A 19553-nucleotide genomic window follows, 5' to 3' on the forward strand; every position below is an offset into this window, starting at 1 on the left:
ATTGATTCACGACGATCCGAGCATCCGTTTACGACACCTCCCGCACCATCGTGTTCCTTGCATCGTTCCGAGTCTGCCAGTGTCATCCTTTGTCTCCGACGACGGCAGAGCGTGAGGAGGTGAAGCGGTCAAAGTTTCTGATTCGTTGAAATCGAGCTCTCCGCCGTTCAAAAATTTGAACCGAGCTTTGTAAGTATCTCGAAATCGCTTAAAATAATTTTTAGAAATTTTTCCGGGAATTTAGCATTGTTCACGCGCCGCCACTGCGCATGGGGAAGAAAAAATGACTAATTTGACCGGTTTTGCTCTTGTTTTGACCGGTCATAACCCGACCCGACCCGTTAACCGGCGTTGACCACTGTTGACCACTGTTGACCAAAACTTTGATCGGGCATTAAACGACCTTTGACTTTGAATGAGTATACCTATCCTGAAATTTTTCGACGTTCCAAATCCGATTCCGCAGTCCGTTTTTTGAAATTCAAACCCGATGGCCTCAAAATTGGCAGTCAAACCCTTTGACTTTGATTTTGACTGAAAATTCCAAATTTTTGAAAAGTCATATTTTGTGTTTTCAACGTCCTGAATTCGAATCCGAAGTTCGTTTTGCCAAATTCAAACCCGGTAAGCTGTTTTTATTTGATTTATCACCCGATTCAATCCGTTTATCGTAATTAAGCTCCGTTTTTATATAATTTATATTGATATGTATCTGAAGAATTATTGGAAGTTGAATTGAAGATCAAAGGCGTTCGAATGGAATTTTTATGGTCGGTCAGTATTGCACAGAAATCAAGGTAATACTTTACTACCTCTTTATGCTTTATGGAACATGTTAATATTGGTAACTGCATGAATAAGATAATGTTGGTCACTTTTGTAGAGTTGGTTAATTTATACACTCGATATGAATGTGGTAGAAATTCGGTAACTGAATATGGATCGAATAACTAATATAAGAGATTGAAATATTGTTAGAATTAAATTACAAGTTTGTGATTAGTGATAAAGAAATCAGACATGGATTTGTAAATTATATTTTATATCATCAAAGGTTAAATGTTAAATGTACTTGGATGGGAAATTATGAGAATATTCCGGTATGGTAAGATTACGAAAATACCCTTATGTTGTAGAATGACAAGAATTGTCCCTGGAAGTTGGTTAATAACTCTGAAAAGACATATTGATCCGATATAACTACTGATGTGCATAAGAAATGTTAGTTTTATTTGGAAATTATGGATAACCGGTTTTAATCCTAGGAGAGTTTGTGAAGGATTCTAGAAGTCTGTTAAGAGAACCGTTTCAAGATCAGAGAGTGTTCAAGAAAGCAATTAATCATAGGATCTCTAAATTATATTATTTTCGTTAAGAGCTAATATCGAAATTATCTGGTTAAGAAATTCCGAAAATGCCCTTAAGAGGTAGAATAGTCTGAGTTGACTCTGAATGAGAAAATACTTAGAGGATTCGTACTTAACTCGATTAATTACGAATTTAATAGTTAAGATCCTGACTTAGTGCAGGAAAATTCCTGATATTCCGTTTGTAAAATCTGAGAAGGCACTTGACCTAGAAATATCCGAGTTATGAGTAAATACCTGAAGAACATTTTGTCGGGGTTGTTTTGTTGTCAGAATTGTTCGAAATGACTGAAATAAATGATAAGATTGAATTTAATAGTAATATCAGACGGAAGGAAATGATTGAAATACACTGAATTTGTAAAATGACCAAAATACCCCTATAATGGAAATGACCCAAGAATATCACCAAGCTCAAGAATGATTGGATATACTCGAACTCTGAAATGAATGGAATAAAACTGAACACCAAAATAACCTTATGGACTAAATTAAGTAAATGTCTTGGATTAATTAAGGAATCCAAGAAAGCATAGGTATTGGACTACCTTTAAAGGTAATGGAAAACAATTTAAGTGAGTAGATCAACCCTAAAGCTATGTCAATACCTGAATGGCATAGATATTACTGCAACATGTGTTCGTCTTCTCAAGTTTCGCTCGATGATAAATTTTGGAAGTATTCAGCTCAGCTCTAGATCGTATTCAGTACTAAGAATTGGACGTTTGTTCGACAAATCAACCATGAAGACCAAATTAAATGGAATGGAAGTATAACATGTATCTAAAATTCAGGAACGTTTGAATTACTCTGGAAAATCCTGAAGTAACTGGAATGGACATGACTGCTAAATGAACTAGGTAACCTCAATGACTGAGGATTTAGTAAGTGATTTGGATAAGTCTGGAAACTCTGATGAGTTTATGTAGTGTACAATTACAATGGGTTATGAACAAATTAATCAAGTACGCCAGCATATCATGATATTGTGGAAGCGTGGAAATGAAATAAAGACATTGGAAGATTTATTCAGTGATGATTCCGAAAATGGTCTATGGACAAGAATTTTTGGTATTAAAGAGTAAATACCCTGGAAGAACAATGAATTGACCAATCGACAGGCATTAGTTCTGGGAACTATTCATCTAAGAGTTGTCCAATAATCCGATCAATCGACATAGAATATAAATGTCATGAACCTTCATTTCTTCCTTATCAGTTTAAGTCACATTCTGAATAACTGATGATTCTGTCAGTTATTGAACTTTTCCAATAGTGATTCTAAATTCTGATATTCTATCGGTATACTGAAGATCTGTGTTCCTCTACTTGTTAAGAATATCCAATATCTTTGAATACTATCTATAAATTCTGGTGTGTTCCCTACTCACATGAATATTTTACCTGATTTTTGATTTGATTTCTGATATGATACTTGACATGGATTCTGATCTGATATCTGATGGATTCTGATCTGATACTTGACTTGGATTCTGATATGATACTTGACATGGATTTTGATATGATACTTGACGTGAATTATGATTTGATTTTTGATATATCCGTTTATAGACGGAATATGTTTTATTTGGGGGGTTAATGTTAGAGGAAGAATACATGGAGGTTCCTCGGCTGTGTGCTCAGGGCCTTACTTATCGGTTCGTCGGTTGTGTGCTCAGGGCCTTACTGGACGTGACAGGGTTGTATGGTTCTGGGGAACCTACATATTTTGTACGTGACGGATGGGGGTATATATATATATATTTGTTTTAAAAGATCTGTATCTTTTTACTGGTTTTATGGGAACAGACTAGATAACCTATTCTAATCTCCTGAACTCAGTCATCCGAAATATTTCTCTGAACTGAAAGCTCATTGTCCGTTACCACCTAAAATATCAGTAGGATCTCTGTTCAGCATAAAAGTCTGTAAATGTTCAGAAACAATAAGGATATATAAATATTTATCTGTATCTGCACGTTCATCAGCATCATCTGGTAGTTCTGTATTATTAAGCTTTTCAAAGCTCACTCTATTACTCATCTTTCCAGGCTAAAAGAATTGTACCAGTGCAGCAATCGACTTCAGTAAGGGAGTTCTTCCGGTGTTGTTTGCAAAGTATGATACATGTGATTGGGGGGCATGTAATTGTATTTTGATTTATATACGAGTCTGGAAATCTGTTTTATTTTTAAATAGAGATAACTTTTATTTTGTACTCATAAATGATTTTATGAGTTTACAAGTTTTAAGAAAAGTTTTAAATTTTTCGCTATTTTTACAGTGGGTCGCTCCGGTGTCCCAAATGTGACACCCCGAATTAGATCTGGTTACCCTTATCGGTCTGTAGGGTTCTAATTGAACTCCTCTTTCCTTAATTAACTTAATACTTATGTACAAGTGTGTAGAATCAGGAACAATTAAAACAAATACAAGTTTTTCGAAAAGATAAAATGTACCTGCGATGATCTCTAAGTCATCTTTATATTCAACAATCTTTGAATCATCTTCATCTTCTTGAGACATATGAATAAACTTCTCTAGAATACTATCCTTGTTTTTCTCATGGGTAAGTTGTGACCACATCACAGCTTCTTCTCCATTATAAGGTAGGGTATTCATTCCACAAAATGGAGGAAAATCTCTTACAACACTAACCTTTCTATGACGAAATACTACTGTCTTCTCTGGTCGGTTTGGGTCGACTAAAATATCGATCTTCTTGTTAACATTTTCAACTTCCTTGTATTTTATCTTAGCTTCATACATGTAAGTAAACACATATTCAAATCACATTAGTAAGGAGCAACATCAATCAAATCATAATCACTATATCAGTAATATTGACATCCTAATGGCATGTATACACTTTTCATTTCAAAACATACTCGGTTTACGCCTAGAATCGGGTAATCCTGCAGCTCTCATACTAATAAATGTAACACCCATTTCCCGTATACGTTACTGCATACGAGTCTAGGATTTCACATAATTCTTTCAATACAGTCCTTAATCAAAAATCAGTAAAATTTTATTTCCTTCTAAAATCATTCAATTATTATCAAAGATCATAAAAATACTTCATTTCAATGGCATTAAAAAATCATTTTCACTCAAATACTAATCAACAAACCATTATTCATAAATAAAAATATTATGTATTATCTAATTAAACCAGATTTAAACATATCTATTTAAAGTATTATGACCACATAGTATACATGCCAAATAGTAATATCAACATTCACAAAGATGTCATACTGATTCTGGAGCTCCTTACTCTGAACGCTCTTCTTTACCTAAGTGTGAAAATCATCACACGCTAAGTATACACTTAGTTAGGCATTATAATTCTAATAATAATAAAAGTAAAACATATGTATAGCAAAACATAACATATATATATAATATGAAAGCATTATATAAAACTGATTTGGTATTCATCAAACCATATATAAGATATTCAATGTCTAACCAAGTTCTCAATAAAAGCTTTTCATTCAATCATATCAATCAACATGTATGTTCACATATCATTTCATATCACAATCCATTGTATGATAAATGAGAATACATAGTACGGAAATCACATGCAAATGGATCATGTACAATTTAACTACCTTCTAAATAATTTGCACTTTTAGTGCGATATAACTCAACTTTAATTAAGTCAATCAACTAGTACATTTCCATTTCAGATCAATCTTGTTCCTTTCACTTTATTCATTTCATAGAATGTATTATTCACTTTCATTTCATAGCATATATTATTCACTTTTTCATTTCATATCCCAACGTAAATCACCGAGAATGCAAGGTATGAGACTCAGACGAGCATATACATAAATAACACCACCACTATATAAGTAACGTCAGACGTGTTAGGTACCATTGATTGTAGCACCACCGTCACATGGACGTCAGACGTGTTGGGTACCATTGATAGTAGCACCACCGTTACATAGACGTTAGACGTGCTAATTATCATTAATAGTAGCACCACCGTCACACAGACGCCAGACATGTTAATTATCATTAATAGTAGCACCACCGTCACATAGACGTCAGACATGATAGGTACCAATGATAATAGCACCACCGTCACACATACGCCAAACATGCTAATTATCATTAATAGTAGCACCACTGTCACACAGACGTCAGATGTGCTAATTATCATTAATAGTAGTACCAACGTCACACAAACGTCAAACGTGCCAATTATCATTAATAGTAGCATAATTGTCACAAAGGTGACGCCATACGTTCTAAATGCTCTACCTCTATACCAATGACTCTCAATGCATTTACAATTAGCATTTTCATTAAAATTATATATCATTCACTTATTACAATATTTTCAAATATTAACACAAAGAAATATCACATAATATAACTCTCAATACACATACATTGAGATTTTCCATCAAAATCACATATCATTTATATGTCAAAGTATTCATAAATACTAATTTATCAAGATATAATATAAAAATATATTGACCAGTTCATACCCAAAATTATTCAAAATAAATCATTTAGCGAAATAATATGAAATATAATAAAACAATTTGAATTCATTTTTTGTAATAGCCCAAATTTTGACTAGTGGCTAAAATGTAAATTTTGATAGTTTGTGGGATAAAGTATAAACTTTCTAAAAAGTTTAGGGACCAAAAATATAATTTTGAAAAGTTATAGATTTTAGCACATAAATTAACAGTTTGGAATAAAACAAGGATTTTTGCGGTAATCATATTTTTGGTACGGGATTTGTGTTAAAAGCTATAAAGCGATAAATTTCGGTATTGAAATCGGATAATCGGATCGAACCAAAATTTTATAAAAATTTGAATGATGCTATAAAATGGTTGGAAATATTATTTACATATTTTATATCAAAGAAATTTGGATCAAAACAATGTAATTTTTTAGATTTGGTCAAACAATGAAATTTTAGTAACTAAAGTGTAATTTTCAAAATTTGCATGGTCAAAGTGAAAAGTCAAAGTCAAGTTGATTCATCTTTGACTAAGGAATATTTTAATGGAAGATAATGCAATGGAATTTGGTAATTATCAAGTTTCATTAATGGTATTTTGGGGATTTCTCATTACTTGAGTTTTAAATTCAATTATATTTTTAAAGTGACATGTGTCAAGGTTAATAAATACTAGATTAATCAAGAAAATTAGCACAAAATCAGTTCCTTCTTCATGCTTGGCCAAAACCACCATTTCTCTAAGGTAAACATTTTATTTTTGATTTTTAAGCTTACATGGTTGATTTTTTAATCTATGTGAATTTCTCTATCATTTGGTACCAATATTTCATATTAAATTTGCTTATATGTTGAGATTGAATGTGAGGGTTATGTAGGTTTCTGGAGTTTGAAGAATTAATGAAAGATTATTATGTTTTTTATGTTGGAGATTAATTTTTAAGCATATATGATGTTTAAAATCAAGTGTAGACTGATTTATAGTATTTTGCCTAATTAGGGTTTTGGTGATTGATTGGATTTTGGTTCAATTTGATGTTGTGTTGATTAGAATAACATGAATTTGAAGTAAGGAAGTTGAATTCATGCTTGAAATTGAATGAAAAGTTAGTCTTATGATCATAGTGACATTCGGCCATTGGGAAAAAAATTAGGGGAAATATTGAAAAAAAAATTCCTATGGTCTAGAATTGATATTAGAAGTGTTATATATGACTTGGAGATCAATTTGGAGCCTTGAGTTAGTAAATGGGTTAATATACAAGTTTTGAGAATTGTGGGAGGAATGTAATATTTGAAGGGTTAATGCTGATTTTCATAGTTGAAAATTCTGGAAATTAAAGTTGGAAAGTTGTTTGGAACCAAATTTCAAATTTGGAAAAATTTGAGGGTGGAATTTGAAAAGTCTCAATATTATGGGGACTTGATTTTAAGTTTATTAAATGTGGAAGTATCATTTGAGTAAATTATTGTAATGCTAGAAATTTATTTAATATGTTGATTTTTGGGTTTAATTCTTAAGTTAAGATTTAATTCTAGGTTTATCAAGTTGTGTGGTTGAATTTGAAAAGTCTAAGAAAGTTTAGGATGAAATTGCAAGCTTTTGAATGTTTAAGTGTTTATTTGAATATTTTGTTGAGGTGCTGAAAATTTTATGTGATTAATGTGTAATGATCGTAATGGTGAAGGGTCATTATGGATTAAATAGGAAAGTTGATACGAATTCTAAAAAGAATTCATAATTAGTGATTGGATTATGAAATTAGTAAAAGTTAAAGAGTTGATAGTAAAACAAAATATTCATGGAATTTAAGGAATATTTTGTGAAGTTTGAAATTACGATATAAGCACGATTTAGTTTATATCAATTTAGGCATCGAATTTATATTTATCGAATTTTATATTTAAGTTTAGATTATGTTAGTTCGACACTAACGAATAGTTTGAATATTATATGTTATTATATGATGTCGTCAGTCCACTGTAAATTTAGTGATTCAAGTAGCTTGAAAGGGAAGGAAAAAGTGTCAGATCAAGAATATTATCATGGAGAAGATTTGATAGGGAGGCAAAGATGAGTACATTTCTTTTGTATATATGTTTCAACCAAACATTGGCTTGCGATGAGCCAGTGTCGGAGTTACGTTAAGAATTGACTCCTAGTATTATGTGAAGTGTGATTCAAGTTTATATGTTTATTTAGTAAGCTAATAGAAATAGTGAATAAGTCAAGGACACTAGTTGGTAAAATCTGTCTAGAAATTATGTTTTAAACACTAAGTTTAGAAAATCATCAGAAATTCTAAAAAAATTATTAGAGGATGAATCTTATACCATTGGATTTTTCTATTAGTCTAGTTTCATTTAGAATAGAAGGAAACTTATTTCAAGAAATATACAAAAATAAATGAATTTTTAATCAATGATAGGTCAGAAAACATGACAACAGATTATGTCCAAAACAACTTCTATCAGTCAACTTTGAAAATTCATTATAAAGTGTACACGTGGAACTAGATGGAGTGTGTTATATGGTTAGATTCTTATTTGAGTCTAGTTTTCATCGGTGCAAACGGAATAATATTTTTAATATATAGATTAATACAGAATAATATTTCTTTGAAGGTAGTGCAAACTGTCAGAATATGAAATTTCAATAAATTGTGTAGTGAAAGCAAATTTTTAAAGCTTAGTGAGGCTTATATTTGATTTATAAGTAAATTGTTCAAATGAGACTAGTTTATTTATTTAATTTCTCTTATCGAGGATGACTTGCGATAAGTCAACCTCATTTTATTTTCCAGTATGATTTATAAATTTTCAGTATGAAATATATCTATAATATTTTATTTTTCATCAAGTTTTATGAATGATTTTGGGTATGAACTGCCCAAGTATGATATTTATGATGATAAATTCTAAATATTTACAGTTATCAGATGATTTTCAGTTATTAGATGTTTATTGTTACCATATGTTTTACAATTATCAAATGTAGATTAATAAATGATTTGAAGATGATAAATATAAGCTCATTGTATGTTGCATTGAGAGTCGTATGTATATTTGGCATGCCATTAAGTGGGTGCTTATCAGTTATTAATTATCAGTTCATTCGTGTACCAATGTTCAGTACCGTTGGTGCTCAAATTATGATTACAGTGAAGTGCATCATATTGTAGTTTTAGTTATGACTCGGCATCGTGTTGTGCCTAGTGTGCACCTTATACTCACGTACCTTGTATTTTCTTACATATACATTGGGCTATAATAATAAGTATGAAAGTTATGACAATATATAAAAGAAAAGAACATAGAATTTAAAAGAAAGTTATGAAATATGTTCGAATGAAAGGAGCAAAAGTTATCTATGATATTTAATGATGATTTACATGATTTTTTATAAAATCATGAGATGATGATTTTCAGGTTTTCAGAAGGAAAATGGACTGACTAGTCCGGCTTGAAGTTTTAATTGTTTTTTTATTTAAATTTTCAATATATTGTTTATATTTTATGGATTTTATGTTTTAGCTATATTTTTGCCTCACTAAGTTTTACTTAGCGCGTGATTATTTTCATGCATATGTTCAAATAAAGTAGTGGACGTGATGTGAGAAGCCGACAGTATTAGTAAGACATCCTAACTTTGACCTATTTGCAGCATGTGCATTATATTTATTGGGTTGCTTTATCAAATTTATATTAAAAGGGTTTGTAATAGTAATTAGGGATTATTTTCTTTAGTTTTGTCCAATTTTAGTATTAATTGTATTTATGAGTGAATAGTATAAATGTTATATTTTAAATCGTTTAAAATCAAGCGATATTAGGCAGTTGTATTTGGATATTAGGCAGTTGTATTTGGATATGAAACAACACTGAACTGCCTAATTACTGACTGAAATCGAATTAGTTTCAATGATCAAACATTATTTAATAAATTTATATGATTAAGGAAAAACTTTTTAAAGATAAAAAGGAAATTATTAAATGAAACAAATTTTTAAGCATTTAAGTTTAGCAAATGTCAGTTGAGTTGATGTGACATCTTTAGCTCGTACTACGAGACACATATAGGCTAAAGATGTTCCATTTCTTTCCAAATCATTTGAGGTTGACTCATCGCAAGTCTTCCTCATGTCATACTTATATTAGAATGAGTAAAATGCACTCACCTGGAAATGTCTCACAAGTAACCTTACTTAGCGATTCTAGCTTCACTCTTGAACTTTTAATCCATTTTCACTTCAATTCTAAAATTTTCATATTCTGGAAACTTGCATTACCCTTAAAGAATCATTATTATGTACTAATATACACACTGGAATTTAATTATATTTGTTTCGTTTGAAACTGGATTCAAATATGAATCTAACCATATAAAACATTCCTTCTAAATTCGACTTTTACAATTTATAGTGAATTTTCTAATCCAGTTTCCAGAATCTATTTTGAGCATAATTTGTTGTCCTATTTTCTGGCCTATCATCGATAAAAAAATCATATCTTTTAGAATAGACTTAAAAATCAATCCCCATTTGTTTTAAACAAAATTATATTGACAAACGAACACAACGATATAAAAAATCACCTCTTAATCATTTTTATAGAATTTCTGGTATTTTTTAAACTTACTTTCTGATTAAAAAATCTGAACAATTTTCATTGTTTTGCATCCTTAATTTCTTCTTCAATTTTTACAACTTGCAGTTTGGTCCTTAAACTTTAGAAAACTTCCAAATTGATACAAATAACTATCTAAAGCTTACATAATCATTCATTCATCATGTATAATCTCAAATTAGTTTTTCACAATTTTTCCCCTATAAACTTCATCTTGGTCGAATATACCGTAATCACTTTGACTTGATTTCCAACTTGATTCAAGCATGAATTCAACTTCTAAACATCGTTCCTAATCCTTTACAATCAAAACCTTATCAATCTCAATTCAAATAACTAATTTCATTATAAACCCTAGCAGGGTCGAATATAGTATATGCATTTCCAGGTGGTTTTAATCATGATACAAGCATGGAAATGATTCAACTACATCATAATCCATCCTTAATTCATCAAAACCTAACCTCCCCTTCATTCATCCAATTCAAGAACATAAGGTTTTAAGCATGAAATTCATGAACAAATGACACTAAATGATAGAGAATTTCATGTATATCAATTTTGTATTTCATGTTTTCATTCAAATTCCTAATAAATTGGCTTGAAAAATCAAAATAAATGCTTTTCTTACCTTATATGGAACTCATGGCCAAGCTTGTAGAAGATGAAGAAATCTCTTGATTTTTCTTCATCTTTCTTTATTAAATAAAGGAATTAAAAATTTATTAAATGGTAAATTACCAATTTACCTTTAAAATTTAAATATCTTTACAAATTTACCGGTGAATTTCATGATAATTACTAAATCACCATGCTTTCATCATCCCTTACATCATCATAGTGAAACATGAACAAACAATTTCTCATCTTCCAATTTTACCCTTGAAATTTTTCAAAAATTACAATCTAGTCACTTAAATCCAACGATTCATATTTAACTTGAAGGAATCATCTTAAATCCAATGATCCATATTAAATCCTTCCAAATTAAGAGATGAAATGGTATTATTACCCTTGCCTTATCATCCATTAAAATATCTCAAAAATCCGATTCGATCTGATTATCCAGATTTTTCTTGAACTTTATCGCTTTATAGTTTTTAATACAAAATTCGTACGAAAAATCTGAAACCCACGGAAACGTCATTCTTGGGGGTGAACTATTCATTTACGGGATCAAATTACATAAAATTTTAAAATTACACTCTGGTCCCTAATCGTTTCCCAATTTTATACTTTAACCACTAAACTTTCAAATTTTCCATTTTTGTCACTAGATGAAATTTTGGGATATTACAACTTCGATAAACAGATAAATTTATTCATAAGTTTTTACTAATGAAGTGCTAATAATTTATAAAAATCATCTTTAAAGATATAACAATACATATTTAACATTTTAATATTAAACATTTCATAAAAATTTGATTTTAATATTTTTATGAACTTAAAGATGCTGTCAATACTGTTTTGGATATGTTTTAAGGTACGAATGAGATGAATCGAATTATAGAGGCCTTTATTTAATGATTGGGCAAGATGTATCTGATCCTTTTTATTTAAAAAGTCGTAATCTGATCCAGTTTATTTTCATCTCTTAAACAATTCAATCAAGAATATTGTTTGACATATATATAACGTGCACAAATCACGTTATATGATACGAAATCAAGACAAAATTGTGATTTTTTTTTTACAAATTTATTTGAGAAATCTATTATTCGTGCGTTGTTCGTATTTTTATTTATTAAAATAAATAAATAAATTTAATTAATTTCAAGCTGTCCTAAAAGAAGTGCAGGTCATGTACTACTCTTTAATTACTTAAATATTTTATAATAAAAATTAATTTGTTAATTTTCAAATTATGAAGAATTTAAGAGATATTTTTTTTATCAAAATTCATCGTGAAAAACAATTAAAAATACTGTTAAAATCTTTTTTTATAATTTTCTCTACCACTTTCTAGAGAATAAAACAGAAAGTTTATTTTTTTCTTCAAACGAAAATATGGTTATGGCACAAAAGTTGTACTTGGACGAGGCCTAAACGACATTTATATGTGAAGGCCCCTAAATTTTAAGACCTTGTGATGTAGTACATGTTACACTTATACATGGACGAGTCTGATTACTTTTATCATAAATTTATTTATTGAATTATAGATTAAGGTTATTTTAGGTTTATTGTAATTAAATGGATTTTTGGTAAATTAGATTTTGAGTTTGGATACTTTGTTTAACAGAGTAAACTCAATTTTTTGGGAATTAAAAATTAGCTCTATATTAAACAAATAAATAAATTTGGTAAGTGTATATTCATGTATTGTATAAAATTTCGGTGTTCTATAAAAATATTATTTGTATTTTATTTATTTAATTATTTAAAGAATTTGTTGTGTATCGAAACAAGTTATCTCATTCCAACTTAAACTAAACTGCTTTCAATCTGTGCCTATAAATAGATATTTTTGGCTTCATTAATTTTTATTATCTTTTTCATAAAACCTACACGCGTTCCAGAAATTTTGAGAGAGAAAATTATAAAAAAAAATAGCTTAAAGGATTATTTAAATTTTTTGTAATTTAATCCCTAAACTTTATAGGTTTGTCGAAAATACTATAAGAGATTAGATTTTTCCTAGTGTTATAAATTGAGATGTGCTCACACATCAAATATCCATAGTGTGAGAACAATGAATAAGATTAATTGGTTGAAAGCTTTGATAGAGAAAGAAGTTCATGTCGTGATAAAATAATTAAGATAACTATTAAAACTTTGCGTCAAATTTGATGATTTACTCGTGAATACTTATGTACTTGAATATGGTTTGATTCATTGCATTAGATATCATGAATCATGGTTTATCTATTTCGAAAAGAAAATTTTATTATCAAATGAGGAGAGTACTTTAAGTTATAAGCAACTTGATGTTATTTAAGTATGTCTCGAGTTTGAGGTCGTGTATGCAAAAAATCTCCACTGATTGAATTACCCATCACAATCAAATGTGCGACACAGATCGTTTCGGATTAATCAAGGTGAAATCTTAGAGCCTAAAGTATAATAAAAAAAATATTCGTTATTTCTTGAATTGATCCTTTAAAAATGAAATAGGCTCCAGTAGAGTTGGGAATAGCAAGAGCTCTTAGGGGGTGTTTGGTTCAAGGATTGTGGGGGATGGGAATCCCACATTCCTATGTTTGGTTGACCGGGAATCTCATTCCTGGTAATGTTTTATTACCAATAGTAAATTTTTTGGGGTATATTACCGGGAATGTCATTACCTCCCTTCCCTTATGTATTGTAACATTACCAGCGTTTTGGACTAAAATACCCTTAAAATTTTATTTTTTTCAAAAATATCATTCTTCTGTCATTGAATAATAAAAATTCTACGAAAGTTAAATTACAAATTTATACTTAAATTATTTTAGATTTACAAAAAAAAAATCTATAATTAAAATTTTATATGAAGTTCAGGGGTTAAATTTTTTTTACCATTTCATTAAACCTTTTTTATATTTTTAATTTTGTAAAAAAAAATATATAAATATTATGAATTTAATTTTTTAAAGAAAATATATAAATATTTTACAATTTGTAATATTATACAAATATATAATGACAATTTGGTCAAATATACATTCCAATAATCTTTTATTCCTTTAACCAAACACGGTAATCTTACATTCCTGCTAAACCAACCAAACAAAAAATACAACATTCCCAGTAATCCTATTCCCTAGTAATCTTTTATTCCCACTGGTAATCTTACATTCCGTGAACCAAACGCACCCTTAGGGCTAAGAAAGTGTACTTTTGCCTTGCAGGGCTACCCCTCACATAGGCTTCTATTTGGGTGTTCAAACCTAACGTCACTACGCAATGGGCCTTCCCCATTTAGCCTCTTGACTTCATCACACATTAAATGTTTTTTCCCCTTAAAAAGTATATATTTACAACACAAAATCCTTTTTAAGATAAACTACACTATTAATCACTCAAATATCTTTTTCACTCTTATATTTTCTTGTACGAATGATTAAATTGTTTGATTGTGAGTAGAAATATCAACGGTGAGAAAATGATTAGTTATTTGGAAGATGACAAAAGATAAAAATATCTTCTTTACTCCTATATTCTCATGTATGAATGATTAAATTGTTTGATTGTGAGTAGAAAAATCAAAGGTGCGAAAATGATTAGTCATTTGAAAGATGACAAAAGATTAAAAAAAAAAAGAGAGAAAGATAATGTTATCTTCAATAACAACATTTAACGGTAGGTGACTAATTTATTATAAATAAATAATGTTAATGATTATTTCGTTAGTTTTAAAATTTTAGTGGAGAAAAAAAAACTTAATCAAATATTAGTGGTCGTTTATGTATTTTACTCTTATCTTTATTTGTTTTTTGCGTAAACTATACTATTAATGCATCAACTATCACTTTTGTTCTATTTTAGTAACTCAACTATTTTTTCAAAATCATATATATCGTTATGTTTAAATTTCATTTTAGTTATCCACCATTAAAAAATAATCCAATTGCTGATTTGATATTCTTATTTTTTTTCAATGACAACGTGGTATTACCATATAATGACGTATCAAAATCACCGTTAATTTTTTAATGATAGATGACTAAAATGAAATAAAAATTAAATTAACGGTGATGTTAATGTTCACATTGTTATTAAAAATATAACGATTTAATTAATATTTTTATAAAATATAATAATTTGAGTTTAATTATTTTAAAATTAAATTAAATTTATTTTTTGTTAAATTATTATATTTTTTAGTAAAAGTATTAATTAAACCGTTATTGGTAAAAAGGACGAGACTTATTTTTAAAAAATTATAGTATTATATCAACGTGTATGCGAGTGACGACAGATGCTCATGATTTGACGATTCCATACTCCCCGCCTAAAGTGTTTCTAGACCCCCCCCCCTATATTATTTTTAATAGGGTTTGTTGATAAATACTTTTTAAAATATAATTCGATTACATAAAAATATAATTAAAAAACTAGACGTGATAACCGGCAGCAACTAACATATGCTTTTTAGAGTTGTTTTCATGTTATATTAAAAGCTGTACTTTGTAGTTGAGATGTAGCAAGCATTTGAAAAAAAAGAGATGAAGCAACCAACCCCTTTATACTTTAGTTTAGAGTTTAGACTGGTAAAGGAATTGGTCCTATTTCGGCAAAATGTAGTTATCATCTAAACTTATAATATTACAGTGTCGAATTCATTTAGCGGTCTCTCGGTAAAAGGGTATATTAGTACTTTTAAAAATTTTAAGTTTAACCAGATGTGTGTTTAAAGCGTGTGAGCGTTATTAATATGTTAAAAAAATATTTTTAAAAAGGAATTTGATTATATAAAGTTTAGGGTTTAATTTTGTTAGAAAACTAATATTACGTTGAATCAAACCCTTTTTGGATTATTGATGGAATCTTACTTTCCATAGTTTAATTTTGTTCAAAAATAAATAAATTTCCTACTTTAGGTGTGATAAGAACTAGAATATGGAATTATCAGTCAAGTGTACATATATAGAACTCGATGGAGAATCTTTAACTTCACTTAATTAAAACATATTGTGTGGATTCAATAATTAAAAGAATATTATTTTCTCTTGAAGTCTTAAGTTCGAGCAGTTATGTTTGTAGGGTGTATGTTATTAATAGTTAAAAAAACTATGATCAAATATTATCCTTATAATTACCATATATATATATATAACCATAAATACTTTTTTAAAAATATAACCTTAAATACTTAAAAGAAGAAGAAATACTTTTGCGGAATGAGTTATAGAGTTGATTTAAGTAGTTTTAATATACCCAACTTCGGGCTTGACTTTAAAATTTAGAGCGTTCCGTAAGATTCTCCCACTTACTTAACTTAAACAAATAGTTTTTTTTAACTTAGTGTATTTAATTATGGTAAACTATAATAATAGTCACAAATGTTTTTATAATTGAAGTTTCAAAATAATATTTGGAATTACTAATTTTAGTGATAAATAATAAATTAGTCACTCCATCGTCAACTCCCGTTAAATTAATGATATATTATGTTAACAAAAAGAGTTAATATTTAATATGTCCTTAAACTATTCCTAAAACACCAAGTGGATCCTTCGATAATTTTTTAAATTTACTCTTCTATTCTCAACTAAAGAGAGTGTCTCTTTCGTTTGTTCTTCTCACATACTAGTAATCGCCCTCGAAACTCCGAAGCTGTCACTTTTAAGTCGAAATTCAATTCATGGATTCCCTTCTTTCATTGAGACAACAAATTTATTGCTTCATATTCAAAGGATATCAACTTAATCAACTCTTTTCAGCAAATTATAAGATGTTGGATACTGGATGGACGTTGTTACTTTAACTACAACCTATTTAAAGGAACTTTATTATTACGTAAGGTTTCTTAATTTTTTTCTCAAGTTCAGAAATGACATTTTATAAATTCTTAAAATTAACACTACCCAATGGACGAAAGTGTGATTTTATATTAGGGGACAAACTTATAAAATTTTAAAGACGAGTGAATTTATAAAATTAGCTCAATGCAGAGCTATGATCTAATTTGTTGTAGCTAGGTTAATATAGGAGGCATTGACATCCCTTCATCAATCACAATGACTAACACCTTCAACTCGATCTACCCGTAAATTAAATCGGAGATGTCACATTCATTGATTGATATTTAATCAGTATTGAATCAAAACTAAATCAAACAGTCATACATTTAAACAATCCTCGGCTTTTACTTTAGAGACTAAATTGTAAATATTAAAAGTTCTAAGGATCACTTAAAATATTCATTTTATTGAATAAACATTTAAACTAAATTTTAAATTATATATTTATATTTGTATTTTTATGAAATTGTTTGTCAATTTGATATTTAAAAAGCTGTATATATATATATTGTTAAAGATTTGTATTGTTTAATTAAAGATATTTTTTATTTACTTTTAAATATCAAAGGTCAAATTTATAAATATATATAAATGTAAGAGACTAAAAATTATTTTTTTCTTTTACTATAAGGTAAACTACGGTTTTAGTCTCTTACATATTTATGTCGTTCTATTTTAATCATCCAACTATTTTTTTATATCAAACTTAACATTACGTTTTGTCCTGTTTGACGTGACAATTTTTTTATATTTTTATGATGAAGTGACATTTTTTTAATGGCTGATGACCAAAACAAAATCAAAGTTTAACGTTAGACATTATTTAAAAAAATAGTTAAATGATCAAAACATAATTGTAGGAATATGTAGGTTAGTTGAATGATAAAAACGAAATTGTAGGAATATGTAGGTGAATAAATACATAATTTATGCTTTGTTATAACTATCAGGTTAATTATTAATAATAAAATTAAATAGGAATTGGAGAAAAAATATTCTCAAATGAAATATAGTATAATAATTCAAATTCATAAAAATATTATATAAAGTTTTTAAATTTTGAAATAGTATAAAGGACCCTCCCATGTTTATATCGTGGATAGAACTAAGAATCTCGTGGCTGTCACTAATATTTATACCGCTAAAAAATATTTATTATTATTTAAATAATAAAATTGGTAAAAAATTATCAAAAAAATTATTATTTATATTAATTTGTTATTATTGAGTATTTTTTTGATTTTGTTAATAAAATCGATAAAACGCTATTAATTTTATTATTTTTTATCGATTTTATTATTGTTAAACATTTTACTAAAAATATTAAAATTTATTGATATTTTAGATAAAAAATAATAATATTTTAAATAATTTTTATCGATTTTATTATTTTATAATAATAAAATTGATAATTGTTTTTAAATTATATATTAAAAGTGCTGCTATGTAAAACTTACCGTCAGTAAGCAAATCCCATAAATAATTGGTGTTGTGAAGAGCAGCCAATAGTTCCTTCAGCCCCATTGCCCAACGAATGGCACGTGTCCATTCTGTCATCAGCTTTATCAGACACTTGCAGACCCTCTTCCATGGGTTTAGGCCACGTTCCCAATTCATTTACTTTATCCTCGGATTCAAACAAAATGGGTTAATATTATATGTTATTTTTTTAAATAAAAAAACTTCCACTTATTTTGAAGGGTTTAAATAAAAGGTTTACAATTTTCAATGTTCTATTTTTCAAAAAATTTGGAGGGCTATATTCAATAACGATGTAGCCCTCGTTTAGTTCATTAGTAGACATTTTAGGTCAAGAACAAGGTTCGCTGCGGTTGCAGTATTTGAATGGAAAAAAAAAACGCGGCTTTAATTAAGATGTAAATAATTAATTTTTTGAATAGATAATATTTTATAACACCATACTAATAAAAATATGATGGTATGCCAACTTTGAATTTAAAGTAAAAAAAAGAATTTTACAACTTTGGGATCTACCTTCCAATTAAATACTTTTATTATCGTTATACCTTAATTTTCAAGCATATGTTTTATAATTTAATTTCTAATTTCTTTGTTTCTATAATTTTTCTTTTGTTTTAAGATTTTTTTACTAAATTTGAACCAAATGCTCTTCAAATATCATAAAATACATATCTAACTTCAATTTCTCTTCTTCTTTTTTTCTATTTATTCTCTCAAATTTACATTTTATTCAATTAGATTTTGATAGTAACTCGTTGTAAATTCTTCATTTCTATCAATTCATTAACTCCTTTGTACTTTAATCAATATTTTTTTTTCAAAATATCTTCTTTAAAAAATAATATTATAAGTATATTATATAATTTTAGATGTTATTTAATTTATTAAATAGCATTTCAAATTTTATTTGCACATGTGAAAAGAATATCAAAAATGTATTTATATAGCATGTGTTAAAGAGAACAGTTTAAAATGAAACTAATCAATACCATAACATAATAAATAATTATTTAAAAAAAAAACTCAAATAAATATATTAGATTAGATTTAACTCCTTTAGGAAAAATCAAATAAATAATAATAAAATAGTACTTATAAATTTGATTAACTCAATTTTTTCGATTCAAC

The sequence above is a fragment of the Hibiscus syriacus genome, unplaced genomic scaffold, assembly GCF_006381635.1.
Source record: "Hibiscus syriacus cultivar Baekdansim isolate YM2019G1 unplaced genomic scaffold, ASM638163v2 tig00116962_pilon, whole genome shotgun sequence".
NCBI classification, from domain to species: Eukaryota; Viridiplantae; Streptophyta; class Magnoliopsida; order Malvales; family Malvaceae; genus Hibiscus; species Hibiscus syriacus.